Genomic DNA, 17,538 nt, shown 5'->3' with positions numbered 1-17,538 from the left:
CTCTGGTTTATGATTGCCAACTTGTTATTTCAACAGTCATAGTTAATGCTTTATGATGTCCTACCTGGCTCAAGTTGTTATTCCCAGTTGGAGTCATTTTTTTTTTTTCTGAAACTTGACTTCGTTTTCCTTTTCTTTAATGGCTAAGAATTTCAAATGACATTCTAAAATCCAGAGGACTGAACAGTCAAAACTGGCAGAACTCTGAACTCCTACAAGGAATGAAGCATCAAGTCTTTCATCAAGGATTGCTGATCATACGTGGCATCATCACCTCCTGATGATACACATTAGTGAAGGGGACCAGTGACCCAGATAATCCAAACATTATTTATTCAATTTTGGAATGCGTTTTGTATTTACATTTGATCTTGGGCATGTCTTGAGTTCTTGGAATTGGAAACTGAAACAAAATAATGAAGTCACACTATTTGACCCAAAGAACCAGGAAAAGCAGCCCAGATTCTCTACCTTGAACTTGTCTTCAACCCCTTCTGCTTTCAGTTCCATCAGGAGTTGAGCTTTTATTTGCCAGATTAACAACCCAAGTGGAACTTTTCCTTTTTCAGCCTCTGGTCTTTGAGGCTTCCATCTTCCATTAAATAAGGGAGAAAATTGCATATGGAGTGGAAAACCCTTCTAGTGGCTATTAATAGGGCCACACAATGCATGAATAAGGATAAACAGATTTTGGATGATCTTAAGTAAGTTACTGTCTTCAGTTTCTTTTCCTTTACATATGAGCTGATTCTGGTGAGGGTTAAATGAGATGGTGTGGCAAATCATACTTAATTCTGTAAAAATGATAGCTCCATTATATTAGTTTTAGGTGGGAAGAAGCTCAACCTTAAGCTAAATCACGTGGTGAATTATCAATGTATGGATAAGAATTAAATATAATCCCACAAGAAAAATATATTTAAACGTCTGTGCAAAGTAAAGGAAAAACACCAATGCAACCCAATGAATACTTACATAAAGTGATATATTTAAGAAGTGAAAAATGTCAAAAGGTCAAGAGGGAGGAAAACATTTACAAGTAGATGAAACAGATTGCCAAAAAAACTACTGATCTTTCTAACAAAAAGCTCTAGTTTATTGCCTGCAACATGTCCAAAGTATAACAAACTTGTTTCATTTCAATTACTTGCTATTAGCAAGCAATGTACTGTGTCACTTTTGTTTTGTGATCATTTCATAATACTCCTGGATTACTTATTAATGGTTTGTTTATTTAATTCCTAGGACACAAAAGTGTGCGTTATCTGAATGCCATGCCTTTAAAAGCCTGTTCAGCCCTGTTCAGAGCTTCTTTCTAATAGCAATAACTAGTGCAGGATTTTTTAAAAATAATAGTGAATATTAACTATAACTTGTAAGGTGTTCTGTAGCAATTGTTTTCAACTACACCTTCAGCTTTTGGAAGAAAAACTAGCATTTCTTTATGTAATTATGTGGGAGTAACTTACGTGTTAATCATATACAGTGTTTTTCAATGGTTTTATTCTGTTTAACCTCAATAATGCTCAGGTTATTAGGGCTTCTTAAATTTTCATATTATATTTGTTAAATTTTAAAACCACAAGATCAGTAACATTTACTTGTAGACTCACACCAAAAAAAATTACTTCCCAAATATCAAGTTGAAATCATCATACATTAAACATACAATTTCATTGTTTATTTTCCCCCATACCAACTTAAGTAAAACCTCCAATCTACATGAGTTAGGCCAAACAATGGTATTAACTTCTCAAACAATCTCAGTGGTTCTCACAATTTAGAGTACATAAGACTCCAAGAGAACTTTTTTTAAAAATGCAGATTCTTGGGCTCAACCATTAGACTAGTGTGTAAATTCAAAGTTCGGTTTCAGGATCTCCATTTTTAACCAACACTACAGGCAATTCTGATGCAGGAGATTCCCAATACATGTCTTCAGAATCACCAACTTACACCAATACACTAATCAGACTTGAAAAGGGATTTAGTTGCAATAATGATAGCACAAAACTTATTTTTTCAATGTGCTGTTAATCCTGATTATAAGCATTATACTAAAACATGGAGTTGTTCAACATAATACTGAGAAGTTAGGTATACTGTAAAGAGTCATTTTTCTGGTTTGAGGAGTCACTAATTCAAACATTTATTGCACACTGATCACATTTGTTCTGCACTGTAACATTTAAAAACTAAACACAAAACTAGATTCTGCTTAGTAAGGATTTATAATCTAGTTAGAGAGGCAAAATATAACCATAGAGAAGTTAAGTCATGTTAGAGTAAATGAAAAACGGCAAATAAAGAGAAATCAGGGAGGCACTGATAGGGATTGAAGTGAAAAATAGGCCTTTGCAGGAGTGCATAGGCAGAAAGAGGGAGGTAAGACAGACCTTGAGGCTGAGTTTTAAAAAGCCAGAGGAGTGATTATACATTGGAGTGATTATACTCTTGGACTGCCAAAAACACATGACATCTCAGCAATGCATATTTTGCCTCAGAGTTCAGAGATGCCAACTATAATTAAACCCAGATGCATACATAAAGTCACTGCTTAGTATAAATGGGGCAAAGCTCTATCTCCAATTTAGATCTTCTCAAACTGTCCAATTTTTTAATGTTAAAAATAGAAGAAAATAAAAACAACCCTCATCCATCGTCAATATTTACCAGAGAGTAACCACAACTGTGGGAGAAAAAACAAAGAAATTTAGTGTAGCTGTATATTTTTAAGAAAAAAACAAGAAACAGTTTTATTAATTAGTTCAAGTTTTGTACTGAAAAAAAATGCAGAAATTGTGGAGAAACAAATACACTCATGCCCTTTACAAAGACCATAAAATGTAAATGCAAAGTTTATGGGGGCAGAATAATATAGCAAGTGGGTAGATCAGGCCAGGGTGTGGGAAAATAGGCACTTTGGGAGGCCGAGGCGGGCGGATCACCTGAGGTCAGGAGTTCAAGACCAGCCTGGTCAACGTGGTGAAACCCCATCTCTACTAAAAATACAAAAAAAAAAAATTAGGTGGGTGTGGTGGCACGCACTTGTAATCCTAGCTACTGAGGAGGCTGAGGCAGGAGAACTGCTTGAACCTGCGAGGTAGAGATTGCAGTGAGCCGAGATAGTGCCACTGCACTCCAGCCTGGGTGACAGAGCAAGACTCAGTCTCAAAACAAAAAACAAAAAAACAAAGAACTGTGGCTGAAATACCCCAACATGAATCAAAAATACCAAAAATGTGATATTCATTCCAACAAAATCTTGTACACAAGCATTCATAGCAGCACTATTCATAACAGTTAAAAGGTAGTAATAGCCAAATATCCGTCAACCTATAAATGAATAAACAAAACATGGTATATCCATATAGTGAAAGTGTTATTTGGCCATAAAAAGGAATGAAGTACTGACACATGCTACAATGTCGATGAACCTGGAAAACATTATGCTAAGTGGAAGAGCCACAGACGAAAGGTGACATATTGTATGACTGTGTTTATATGAAACATCTAGAATAGATAAACCCCTAGAAACAGAAAGCAGATTGGTGGTTGTCAGGAGAGGTGGAGGAAGTGAAGAATGATAAGTAACTGTTTAATTGGAATGCAGTTTTATTTTGGAGTGATGAAAAGTTTGGAACTGGATAGAGGTGGCGGTTGCACAGCTTTGTGAATGTCCTAAATGCCACTGAATTGTTCAATTTGAGAAGGTCAATTTTCTGTTATGTGAATTTCACCTCAGTTTAAAAGAAATCTATCTACAAAAACAACAAAAGAACTATGGTAAACCAGAAAGGGCATACCTTCCAATAGACACATCTACTACCCAGCCTCACCAAGTTCTGCCATATCAGAATGTGGGCTTGGTGTTGTCAGTTCTGATTGTTTAAGAGAAAATGGAAACTCAGATTTTAATGTGGATACTCCCTATTTTAAATATTGCCATTTAATTCAAAAAATTTATAACTATGCCAGTCAGTGAAAACAGAGGGCTAAGTGCATCCCATGGGCTACCAATTTGCAAACTTGGCATAGTCAATCCCAACTTAAATCAGAATATCTTTAATTGTCTATAAGCTTATTGTATTTTTTGTGATTTCAAATTCTTAGAGATGGATTAATTAAGATAACAATGTGTTTTACCTTAATATCTATAGCTATACACACATGCACTTTTTTTTAGATAGACAACGCCGTGATATAAAAAAGAAGCTACTTTCTCCTCCCAACAACACCATGAAATTACAGTTCCCTTTCATGTATTTAATCTGAAATAATGAATTTTTCTCTGTGGATAATGTTCTGTTGGAAATATTTTAAACACTAGCTCTCTGCTCAGCAAAAGCACTATGTTGAATGAAATGTAGCCATTCTTACACATTCATAACCTACCTTACCTTAGCTGTGATTATTATTCAGTTCGACTTTAGTTCTGTTTAAGACCTATAAATAAGTGGGGTGAAGATCTTACTTTAAATAAATCCCAGGTATTTATAAGTACGCTTAAATGCTCTCCTACCAAATGACAAGTTATCATGTTAAAATAGAAGAATAACAAGATATCTAACATTTTAAAGAATAAGTAAATAATAAACACACTTTGAATTTGTAAAATTTGCAGGGCAGCTTCTTTTTAACTTTCATATTAAAATAATTTTGGATTTACAAGAGTTGAAAGCATAGCATTGAGATGTCCTCTTCTTTCATCTTACTCTTAGCTATAACTATGGCTCATTAACATATAACCATTTATAAACATTTATATAACTATGATACATTTATCAAAACTAATAAATTTTCATTGGCACAATACCATTAACTACAAACTTTATTTGGATTTCTCCACTGTTTCCACTAATGGCCTTACTCTATTCCAGCCGCCAATCCAGGACACTGCATTGCATTTAGTTGCCTTCTGAAGTCTCTTTTAATCTGTTACAGTTACTTAAGTCTTTTCTTTTAGATCCTTACAATAGCATCTAGACAAAATATGGCTTTCCACAGTTATTTAGGTCAATTCCTTCCTTACCCCAGCCCCTTCAGAGAAGCTATATTTGTAATAAAGTTAAATTTATTCATCATAGTCTGCATTCCATCCTGGATTCTCCTAATATCTTCAGTTTTTTTGTTTTCGTTGTTTTGTGTTTTTTTGTTTTGTTTTGTTTTGTTTTCGTTTTTGCATACAGTAAAAGTCACTTTTGTGTTATACAATTCTGTGGGTTTTGGAAAATGCAGAGTAAGGCAATCCAATACCACAGCACTATATAGATCAGCTTCTCACCTTAAAAAAATCTCCTTGTGCAGTGGGGCAGCATTTTTATCTAGACCCATATTCCTTTAAAACTTAAATACACAGCCAGACATGGTAGCTCATGCCATTAATCCCAGCACTTTAGCAGGCTGAGGCAGAAGAACTGGTTGAGGCCAGGAGTTTGAGAACAGCCTAGACAACACGGTGAGAGCCTATTTCTATTTTAAAAAATACAAAAATTAGCCGGGCATGGTGGCACATGCCTGTAGTCCCAGCTACTCCGGAGGCTGAGGCAGGAGGATATCTTGAGCACAGGAGCTTGAGGTTACAGTGAGCTATGATTGTGCCAGCCTGGACAATGGAGCAAGACTCTGTCTCTAAAAAAATTAAAAAATTACAAACAAAAAAACTCATATATTTAATTGATCACCATAATTATTTCTAGACTAATATTCTTTCACATTTGCTTTTATTTTTTTTCACTCAAAGTTCATATTCCACATTAAGAAACTCCTATTGTTTACAGAACTCTAAAGTTCTCTCTTGAAGACATTTCAAGTCTCAATTACTAATGACATGTATGAATCAACCAAACACACTTTGATTTAGTAAAGTTCCCAACATGTCCTTGTCCATACGGCCATTGCAGAATCATTTCCATGCTCAACCAAAGAAATTAAAATCAGAAAAATAGGTACAAAAATAGCTTCACAATATAAATCACAATCAAATATAGCATTTTATTGTCTAGTGCTTGAATTTTCCACATCCTTGCTCTTTTCTGGGGCTGAGATTGACAAAAGTTAACTGACTCTACTACTTTTTCCCATAAAAATTTAAATAATCATTTTTTCTATTTGTGCAAGCTAAAAATGTTTTCATTGCTTTCCTAAATTATTTACTTTGAAAAAGGAAGAAATGAAGGAGAGCCATTTAAAAGAAGTGAAAGTCAAAAGCCAGACAGGTGGAAATGAGGTAAGTCGTGTTGCTGGTTAAAATTCTGAAGGAGGCCTTTTCAGAAACCAGGGCTTGGAGAAGTACAGTAGCCAGGAGTACTTAAGTTAGTGACTTGGTTAGTCAGTAGCCACAAATCCAGAAAATGTTCAATTGGCAAGCTGGGCAGTCTTGGAGGCACCAAGAAATACCTCTACTTAGCCTATTGCTCCTTAGGATAAAGCAAGACAGAGGATTTCTTCTAAGGCCTCCATGGGTTTAGACCGTCACCTGTCCTTGAGACCCCAGTAAGTTTTGGTATCTGACAGTGGAACTGTAAGTACTAATGTGGGAAACCATGGAGAGGTTCGAGGATTTTTGGGGTGGTGGTAGAGTGAGCCACGAGAAATTGCATGTAAAATTGTATGCATATGTGTGCTGATGTGCATTTTCCTGAGGATAGAGTCATTGGAATTCATCAGATTATCAAAAGGTCCTGAGTCCCAAAAAATGCCAAGAACTACTTCAGTTTAGGTTATGGCCGAGGCCTTAGGGTCTCCATGAATTTTCCAGTCTGACCCCTTAGAGGTACAGATTATCCCCCAGTGGATGCTCCCTCCCAGAGCATGAGTCACAGCAAAGAGACACTTTGCAGGAACACGTGCTGTCTGAGCCTCCCCTGGAGTACTGGCCTCACAGGCAATCCCTGCTTCATAAAACACCCCTTTCTCTGATTTTTGTGACACTGCACTGATTCCGTTTTGCAAATCTTCTGTCTTCTTAACTGGCATCTCTTAATCTCTTCAGGTTTCCTGAAGATGGGTGTTGTTTAATGATCAGTCTTCTGTGTTTTGTTCTTTTCTTCCCGTACTCTCTCCTTTGGAAGTTTCACATACATTTTCTATTAATTTCTCCAGCATGTACTATAATTTCATATTCTAAAATATGCTGGGGTATTTCCATTTGGATAGATAGCACTATCCTCAAATTCATTAATTATTTTAAAAAATCAACTTTGGAGATTGACCAAAATTACTTTTTTTTTTTTTTTTTTTTTTTTGAGACAGAGTCTGGCTCTGTTGCCCTGGCTGGAGTGCATTGGCGGGATCTCAGCTCACTGCAAGCCTCGCCTCCCGGGTTCCTGCCATTCTCCTGCCTCAGGCTCCCGAGTAGCTGGGAGTACAGGCGCCCGCCACCTCGCCCGGCTAATTTTTTTTGTATTTTAGTAGAGACGGGGTTTCACCGTGTTAGCCAGCATGGTCTCGATCTCCTGAACTCGTGATCCGCCCGTCTCGGCCTCCCAAAGTGCTGGGATTACAGGTTTGAGCCACCGCGCCTGGCCTGACCAAAATTACTTTTAAAAGTCCTTTCCAATTTTGATGTTTATGATTCTAGCTTCGTTAATCATAATGCCCTTCGCTGAATTACTTAGCTTCAAAACCTCAGAGTAAATAAAACCAAAGTATTATAAAATTTTTAAATCTGGAGAACTTAGAGAAAAACAAATCTAGACCCATTGCAACAGCTAATTACAGTACAACATAGCAAGATTAATGAGAAAAACACACAGAGACCTTGATAAAAAAAAAAAAGGGTCCTCAACCCAGCTGGAGTAGGGAGTCCAAGGCTTTATTCAAGGTAACCCCTGAATTGAGACTTATTGGTTACTTTCAAAATTTCAAGTTGATTTAAGCAACAGCATTGAAGGAGAAAGTAAATGGTGAGGCATTCCATAAAGAGAAGATATAAGGAAAGGCCTAAAGGATGGGAACAATATAGTTTATACTAGCAACTTTCAGAAGTTTGGAGTACATGAAGTAAAAGTAACAAGGTAAAGATTAGTAAAATAAAAGATGAGATTAGGGAGACAGGGCTAGATCAAAAGGTGGTGTGGTGCTGTACTCCATTTTAAAGGTTGGGCCCTTAGTGAGCAAAAACATATCAGAATGGGGAGAAGGGGACAGAGAGAAAAAGAGGTGGTGGAGAGAAAGTATTTTTAAAGTTGCACAGATTAAGTCCTTCTCCAATATTCTTACACTGTTCCCCCAGGGGCAACATGCCCAAATAGGTTGAAAATCGTCATGTACTATACTCACTGAAGGACATAAGGACATGTGTTATGCTGGTGAAAGCTACGGAGGCAGGAAGGAAAAGAGAAAGACTTGAGAAGCAATGCTGTATATGTGGGAGCCTTGGAAGAGTTGAAAGCACAGCAGTGAAGTGACATGGTCAGATTTGCGTTTCTGGAAGGTCACCAGGTTGCTGTAGAGAGGATAGATACGAGGGGGATAAGATTAGAAGCATCAAGACAAACAGAAAGTGGGTGAGTAATCCAAGTGAGAAATGACTAGGGCCTTGGTAGTAGGAATGCAGAGAGAATCAGACTTGAAAAACATTTCAGGCAGTGGTTTCCAAACTTGTCTGCACGTCATTTGGGAGGTCTTCAAAGAAGCTTGTGATTTAATTGATCTGGGTGTGGTCTGGCCTTTGGAATTTTGCCCAGATTATTTTTATGTGGAGGGAATGACTAAGGGTATAAAATCAGTAGAAATCAGTTACTGACTAGATGCAGGTGAGAACGTGGGACAGGAATCAAGGATAAATGAAACCCCAGGTTTCTAGCAAGGGTCACTTGGCAGAGTTGAACCAACAAACAAGTTATTCAGGACCCCACAGGGCCACTGGTCCATGGTGGACATCCAATACATATCAGTTGAATAGATGAGAAGATGACAGAGAGCAGGTTTTGGGAGAGAAGACAATAATTTCAGTTTCATATGCATTGAATTTGAGATATTGATGCTTCCTTCCTATCCCTTGGATCAGTTTCCAAACCCTCCTCCTCTACCCTAGTTCAGGCCCTTGTATCCTGATATTTAAGATGACTCTCCTAGGCTCTTCTAAATTAACATCCAACTAGCTCCATGCTGCACACCAATGTCAGATTCATTTTCCTAAAATAGAGCTTTCATTGGGTCATTTCCCTACTCAAAAATCTTCAATCATATCTATCTTTATAACTCCTTAGGCATTTAAAAACCTTAAAATTCTGGTTTTAATGTACTTTTCCATCTTATTTCCCACTCATACCCCGTAAGATGCTGGTTATTTTTGTCTATTCATAGTTTCCCAAATACATCCTATACTTCCCTGCCCCTTGAGCCCTTGGACACTCTCCCTGCAGCCTGCAAGCTCACTGTCTTCCTCTCTGCCAAGTCAAAATCTACCATCTTCCAGCATCCAATGTTGGTTCCTGGGGGCTTCCCTGACCACTCTTTAAGAAAGTAATTTCCTCCCCTTTTGAAGTCATGTGGCACTGTACATGAAAGCCCTCTGACATCTAGCATTCCCAAAGATTATCTGAAACACATTCATTTCAGTAATCTGAAGAATAAATGTGAATTTTTTGATCCACTTTTATGCCTGGAAATGCAAAAAAGGGAAAGGCAGCCTGGCAGTGGCACTGTGTTCCAGCTGAGGCCATCCTTCCCGTGTGTGCTCCCAGACAATGACTGAAGACAGCAGGGATTCTAAGGCTCATAACTGCATGAAGTAGACTTCTCTGATGGACAACTTTGGTTGGAGGACTCCCACATCAGCACTGCCGAACTGTTTTTAGAACTGCACTGCAATCTAAGACTCTTCCTACCCAACTTTTCTTCCTTCCCTCTCTCCTCCACAGGGGTTAGAGTTATATCATGGCCTTATGGCTCTCCTGGCCTCCTCTGGCTCCCTCCCCATTTTCCCTCACAGACTATTACCCAAATAATCTCCTGCATGACTAATACTGTCTTACTGTTTCTCAGAGGATCCAATATAACACACTAAGGTTTCAACTGTTTTAAAATTAATTTTTCTATTTGATTTTTATGAAATGTAGGGAACAATTCTCCATAATTTCAATCAAAGACAATTTAGTTTCCAAGAAATATATTAACAAAGCATAAAATTTGATATGGGGAGCTCTGTTCCAAGATGGCCAAAGAGGAACAGCTCCAGTTTGCAGCTCCCAGCATGATCGACGCAGAAGACAGGTGATTTCTGCATTTCCAATTGAAGTACCTGGTTCATCTCATTGGGACTGGTTGGACAGTGGGTGCAGCCCATGGAGGGCGAGCTGAAGCAGGGTAGAGCATCGCCTCATCTGGCAAGTGCAAGGGTTCGGGGGATTTCCCTTTCCTAGCCAAGGGAAGCTATGACGGAACTGTACCTGGAAAAACGGGACACTTCCACCCAAATACTGCACTTTTCCCAAGGTCTTAGCAACTGGCAGACAAGGAGATTCTCTCCCACACCTGGTTTAGTGGGTCCCCTGCCCACGAAGCCTTGCTCACTGCTAGCGCAGCAGTCTGAGATCGAACTGCAAGGTGGCAGCCTGGCTGGGGGAGGGGTGTCGCCATTGCTGAGGTTTGAGTAGGTAAACAAAGCAGCTTAGAAGCTCGAACTGGGTAGAGCCCACTGCAGCCCATCAAGGCCTGTCTCCATAGACTCCACATCTGTGTGCACAGGGCATAGCTGAACAAGAGGCAGCAGACAACTTCTGCTGATATAAGCATCCCTTTCTGACAGCTCTGAAAAGAGTAGTGGTTCTCCTAGCACAGTGTTTGAGCTCTGAGAATGGACAGACTGCCTCCTCAAGTGGGTCCCTGTCCCCTGTTTAGCCTAACTGGGAGACACCTCTCAGTAGGGGCTGACAGATACCTCATATAGGCGGGTACCCCTCTGGGACAAAGATTCTAGAGGAAGGATCAGGCAGCAATATTTGCTGTTCTGCAATGTTTGCTGTTCTGCAGCCTCTGCTGGTGATACCCAGGCAAACAGGGTCTGGAGTGGACCTCCAGCAAAGTCCAACAGACCTGAAGCTGAGAGACCTGACTGTTAGAAGGAAAACTAACAAACAGAAAGGAATAGCATCAACATAAACAAAAAGGACATGTACATCAAAACCCCATCTGTAGGTCACCAATATCAAAGACAAAAGGTAGATAAAACCACAAAGATAGGGAGAAACCAGAGCAGAAAAGCTAAAAATTCTAAAAACCAGAGCACCTCTTATCCTCCAAAGGATCACAGCTCCTCTCCAGCAACAGAACAAAGCTGGATGGAGAATGACTTTGCCAAGTTGACAGAAGTAGGCTTCAGAAGGACGATAATAACAAACTTCTCTGAGCTAAAGGAGCATGTTCAAACCCATCGCAAGGAAGCTAAAAACCATGAAAAAATGTTAGATGAATGGCTAACTAGAATAAACAGTGTAGAGAAGACCTTAAATGACCTGATGGAGCTGAAAACTATGGCACGAGAACTTCGTGACACATGCACAAGCTTCAATAGCTGATTCAATCAAGTGGAAGAAAGGATATCAGTGATTGAAGATCAAATTAATGAAATAAAGGGAGAAGACAAGGTTAGAGAAAAAAGAGTAAAAAGAAATGAACAAAACCTCCAAGAAATGTGGGACTATATGAAAAGACCAAATCTATGTTTGATTGGTGTAACTGAAATTGATGGGGAGAATAGAACCAAGTTGGAAAACACTTTTCAGTATATTATTCAGGAGAACTTCCCCAACCTAGCAAGGCAGGCCAACATTCAAATTCAGGAAATACAAAGAACACCACAAAGATACTCCTTGAGAAGGGCAACCCCAAGACACATAATTGTCAGATTCACCAAGGTTGAAATGAAGGAAAAAAATGTTAAGGGCAACCAGAGAGAAAGGTCAGGTTACCCACAAAGGGAAGCCCATCAGACTAACAGTGGATCTGTCTGCAGAAACCCTACAAGCCAGAAGAGAGTGGGGGCCAATATTCAACATTCTTAAAGAAAAGAATTTTCAACCCAGAATTTCATATCCAGCCAAACTAAGTTTCATAAGGGAAGGAGAATTAAAATCCTTTACAGACAAGCAAATGCTGAGAGATTCTGTCACCACCAGGCCTGCCTTACAAGAGCTCCTGAAGGAAGCACTGAACATGGAAAGAAACAACTGGTACCAGTCACTGCAAAAACATGCCAAATTGTAAAGAATATTGATGCTGTGAAGCAACTGTATCAACTAACGGGCAAAATAACCAGCTAACATCATAATGGCAGGATCAAATTCACATATAACAATATTAACCTTAAATGGAAATGGGCTAAATGCCCCAATTAAAAGACACAGACTGGCAAATTGGATAAAGAGTCAAGACCCATTGGTGTGCTGTATTCAGGAGACCCATCTCACATGCAAAGACACACATAGGCTCAAAATAAAGGGATGGAGGAAGATCTACCAAGCACATGGAAAGCAAAAAAAAAAAAAAAAAAAAACACAGAAGTTGCAATCCTAGTCTCTGATAAAACAGACTTTAAACTAACAATGATCAAAAGAGACAAAGAAAGCCATTACATAATCATAAAGGGATCAATTCAACAAGAAGAGCTAACTATCCTAAGTATATACGCACCAAATACAGGAGCACCCAGATTCATAAAGCAAGTCCTTAGAGACCTACAAAGAGACTTAGACTTCCACACAATAATAATGGTAGACTTTAACACCCCACTGTCAATATTAGACAGATCAACGAGACAGATTAACAAGGATATCCAGGACTTGAACTCAGCTCTGCAACAAGTGGAACTAATAGACATCTACAGAACTCTCCACTCCAAATCAACAGAATACACATTCTTCTCAGCACCACATCACACTTATTCTAAAATTGACCACATAATTGGAAATAAAGCACTCCTCAGTAAATGTAAAAGAATAGAAATCACAACAAACTGTCTCTCAGACCACAGTGAAATCAAATTAGAACTCAGGATTAAGAAACTGACTCAAAACCATACAACTACATGAAAACTGAACAACCTGCTCCTGAATGAATACTGGGTAAATAATGAAATGAAGGCAGAAATAAAGATGTTCTTTGAAACCAATGAGAACAAAGACACAAGGTACCAGAATCTCTGGGACATATTTAAAGCAGTGTGTAGAGGGAAATATATAGCACTAAATGCCCACAAGAGAAAGCAGGAACGATCTAAAATTGACACCCTAACATCACAATTTAAAGAACTAGAGAAGCAAGAGCAAACATATTCAAAACCCAGCAGAAGGCAAGAAATAACTAAGATCAGAGCAGAACTGAAAGAGATAGAGACACAAAAAACCCTTCAAAAAAATCAATGAATCCAGGAGCTGGTTTTTCGAAAAGATCAACAAAATTGATAGACTGCTAGCAAGACTAATAAAGAAGAAAAAAGACAAGAATCAAATAGATGCAATAAAAAATGATAAAGGGGATATCACCACTGATCCCACAGAAATACAAACTACCATCACAGAATACTATAAATGCCTCTATGCAAATAAACTAGAAAATCTAGAAGAAATGGAGAAATTCCTGGACACATACACCCTCCCAACACAAAACCAGGAAGAAGTTGAATCTCTGAATAGACCAATAGCAGGCTCTGAAATGGAGGCAATAATTAATAGCCTACCAACCAACAAAAAAAAGCCCAGGACCAGACAGATTCACAGTCAAATTCTACCAGAGGTACAAAGAGGAGATGCTACCATTCCTCCTAAAACTATTCCAATAAATAGAAAAAGAAGGAATCCTCCCTAACTCATTGTATGAGGCCAGCATCATCCTGATACCAAAGCCTGGTAAAGACATAAGAAAACGAGAATTTTAGACCAAAGTCCCTGATGAATATCGATGTGAAAATCCTCAATAAAATACTGGCAAACCGAATCCATCAGCTCATCAAAAAGCTTATCCACCACAATCAAGTTGGCTTCATCTCTGGGAACAAGGCTCGCTCAACATATGCAAATCGATAAACGTAATCCATCACATAAATAGAACCAATGACAAAAACCACACTATTATCTCAATAGATGCAGAAAAGGCCTTCAACAAAATTCAACAGCTTTCATGCTAAAAACTCTCAATAAACTAGGTATTGATGGAACTTATCTCAAAATAATAGGAGTGATTTATGACAAACCCACAGCCAATATCATATTTAATGGGCAAAAACTGGAAGCATTCCCTTTGAAAACTGGTGCAAGACAAGGATGCCCTCTCTCACCACTGCTATTCAAATAGTGTTGGAAGTTCTGGTCAGGGCAATCAGGCAAGAGAAAGAAATAAAGGGTATTCAATTAGGAACTGAGGAAGTCAAATTGTCCCTGTTTGCAGATGACCTGATTGTATATTTAGAAAACCCCATTGTCTCAGCCCGAAATCTCCTTAAGCTGATAAACAACTTCAGCAAAGTCTTAGGATACAAAATCAATGTGCAAAAATCACAAACATTCCTATACACTAATAACAGACAGAGAGCCAAATCATGAGTGAACTCCCATTCACAACTGGTTCAAAGAAAATAAAATACCTAGGAATCCAACTTACAAGGGATGTGAAGGACCTCTTCAATGAAAACTACAAACCACTGCTCAACAAAATAAAACAGGACACAAACAAATGGAATAACACTCCAAGCTCATAGATAGGAAGAATCAATATTTTGAAAATGGCCATACTGCCCAAGGTAATTTATAGATTCAATGCTATCCCCATTGAGCTACCAATGACTTTCTTCACAGAATTGGAAAAAAAATACTTTAAAATTCATCTAGAACCAAAAAAGAGCCTGCATTGCCAAGACATTCCTAAGCATAAAGAACAAAACTGGAGGCATCATGCTACCTGACTTCAAACTACACCACTAAGCTACAGTAACCAAAACAGCATGGTACTGGTACCAAAACAGATATATAGACCAATGGAACAGAACAGAGGTCTCAGAAATAACACCACACATCTACAACCAAATCTGACAAAAACAATAAATGGGGAAAGGATTCTCTATTTAATAAATGATACTGGGAAAAGTGGCTAGCCATATGTAGAAAGCTGAAACTGGATCCCTTTCTTACACCTTATACAAAATTAATTCAAGATGGATTAAAGACTTAAATGTTAGACCTAAAACCATAAAAATCCTACAAGAAAATCTGGGCAATACCACTCAGGATATAGGCATGAGCAAGGACTTCATGACTAAAACACCAAAGGCAATGGCAACAAAAGCCAAAATAGACAAATGGGATCTAATTAAACCAAAGAGCTTCTGCATGGCAAAAGAAACCACCATCAGAATGAACAGGCAACCTGCAGAATGGGACAAAATTTTTGCAATCTACCCATCTGAAGAAGTGCTAATATCCAGAATCTACAAAGAACTCAAACAAGTTTACAAGAAAAAAACAAACAATCCCATCAAAAAGTGGGCAAAGGATATGAACAGACACTTCTCAAAAGCAGACATCTATGTAGCCAATGGACACAGGAAAAAATGCTCATCATCACTGGCCATCAGGGAAATGCAAATCAAAACCACAATGAGATACCATCTCATGCCAGTTAGAATGACAATCATTAAAAAGTCAGGAAACAACAGATGCTGGAGAGGATGTAGAGAAATAGAAACACTTTTATACTGTTGGTGGGAGTGTATTAGTTCAACCATTGTGGAAGACAGTGTGGTGATTTCTCAAGGATCTAGAACTGGAAATACCATTTGACCCAGCAATTTCATTACTGGGTATATACCCAAAGGATTATAAATCATGCTACTATAAAGACACATCCACACGTATGTTTATTGTGGTACTATTCACAATAGTAAAGACTTGGAACCAACCCAAATGTCCATCAGTGATAGACTGGATTAAGAAAATGTGGCACATATACACCATGGAATATTATGCAGCCATAAAAAAGGATGAGTTCATGTCCTTTGCAGGGACATGCATGAAGCTGGAAACCATCATTCTCAGCAAACTATCAAAAGGACAGAAAACCAAACACCGCATGTTCTCACTCATAGGTGGGAACTGAACAATGAGAACACTTGGACACAGGGTGGGGAACATCACACACCAGGGCCTGTCATAGGGCTGGGGGCTGGGGGAGGGATAGCATCAGGAGAAATTCCTAATGTAAATGACGAGTTGTTGGGTGCAGCAAACCAACATAGCACATGTATACCTATGTATCAAACCTGCACGTTGTACCCTAGAACTTAAAGTATAATTTTTTAAAAAAAGAAAAAACAAAAGTATCAAATTGAATTAGGCAAACCAATCTAGCCAGAGAAAACCAAAATATGTCTGCATTTCCCTCAAGAATTCATATGGAAGATTTCTGCAAAATCATAACAAAGAAACTGATTGCATTAAAGCTTCTAAATCCCATAAAGAATCATGTATTGGAAAATGTGTAGCATCATATAATCTGTCAGTAGGCATATGCTACTGCTGTTATTAACAAGTACACAAAATGATTTATTAAGCATCTTCTATGTGTCAAATGTTGTATGAAGTACTTTATGTGGTTTGTTAATCTTTGCAATCACCTTATGAAGTGAGTATTATTAAGCGCATTTTTTAGAAGAGTAAACTGAGCCTTAGAGAGGTTAAGAGACTTGTCTAAGTTCCCACAGCGTAGGTAGTACACCATGTATTTTGTTTGTTTTTTGAGATGGAGTTTCACTGTTGTTGCCCAGGCTGGAGTGCAATGGCATGATCTTGGCTCACTGCAACCTTCACCTCCAGGGTTCAAGCGATTCTCCTGCCTCAGCCCCTCAAGTAGCTGGGATTATAGGCGCCCTCCACCACGGCCAGCTAATTTTTGTATTTTTAGTAGAGACAGGGGTTCATCATGTTTGTCAGGCTGGTCTCGAACTCCTGTCCTCAGGTGATCCACCAGGCTCGGCCTCCCAAAGTGCTGGGATTATAGGCATGAGGCACTGTGCCTGGCCTAGACCATGTTTTTAACCTCAGGTGAGTCCCTACAGCTCTCCTGAGCCAGGCTGCCTCCCAGCAGAAACTGGGCTTGGCCCATAGGAAGGCTTCCTGGAGTCAGTTGTTTATGAAACACCCACTCTTCTAAGATGGGAATGACATTGTCCTCACTGCCTTTACTAGAGATAAGCAGTGACCAATGTTCACATACTCAAAATACAAAAAATCAACCATACAAAATAGAATTTTTAGAATACAAAGGGGCCTTTGAGATCAGCCTAACATCTTCATTGAACCAATAAACTAGTGAGCATTTCCTCTATTTTACTGAGAGATATCTTTCAAGACTTACGTTTTAGATTTACCTATGTAAGCACTTTGCATCTCAGCCTATACCAAGGGAAGAAAACTCTTGGCCCAGGGAGAGGGAGTTGCAGACTGGTATGTACTGGATGGTTGTTTTGGTAAATTTTTTCAACTAAGAACACATTCCACTCCCACGCCACCCTGTGCTGCCACCACCAGAGAAACAATGATA

Source organism: Macaca fascicularis, chromosome 14 (genome assembly GCF_037993035.2).
Source record: "Macaca fascicularis isolate 582-1 chromosome 14, T2T-MFA8v1.1".
Taxonomy (NCBI): domain Eukaryota; kingdom Metazoa; phylum Chordata; class Mammalia; order Primates; family Cercopithecidae; genus Macaca; species Macaca fascicularis.
This window is presented reverse-complemented; position numbering follows the sequence as displayed.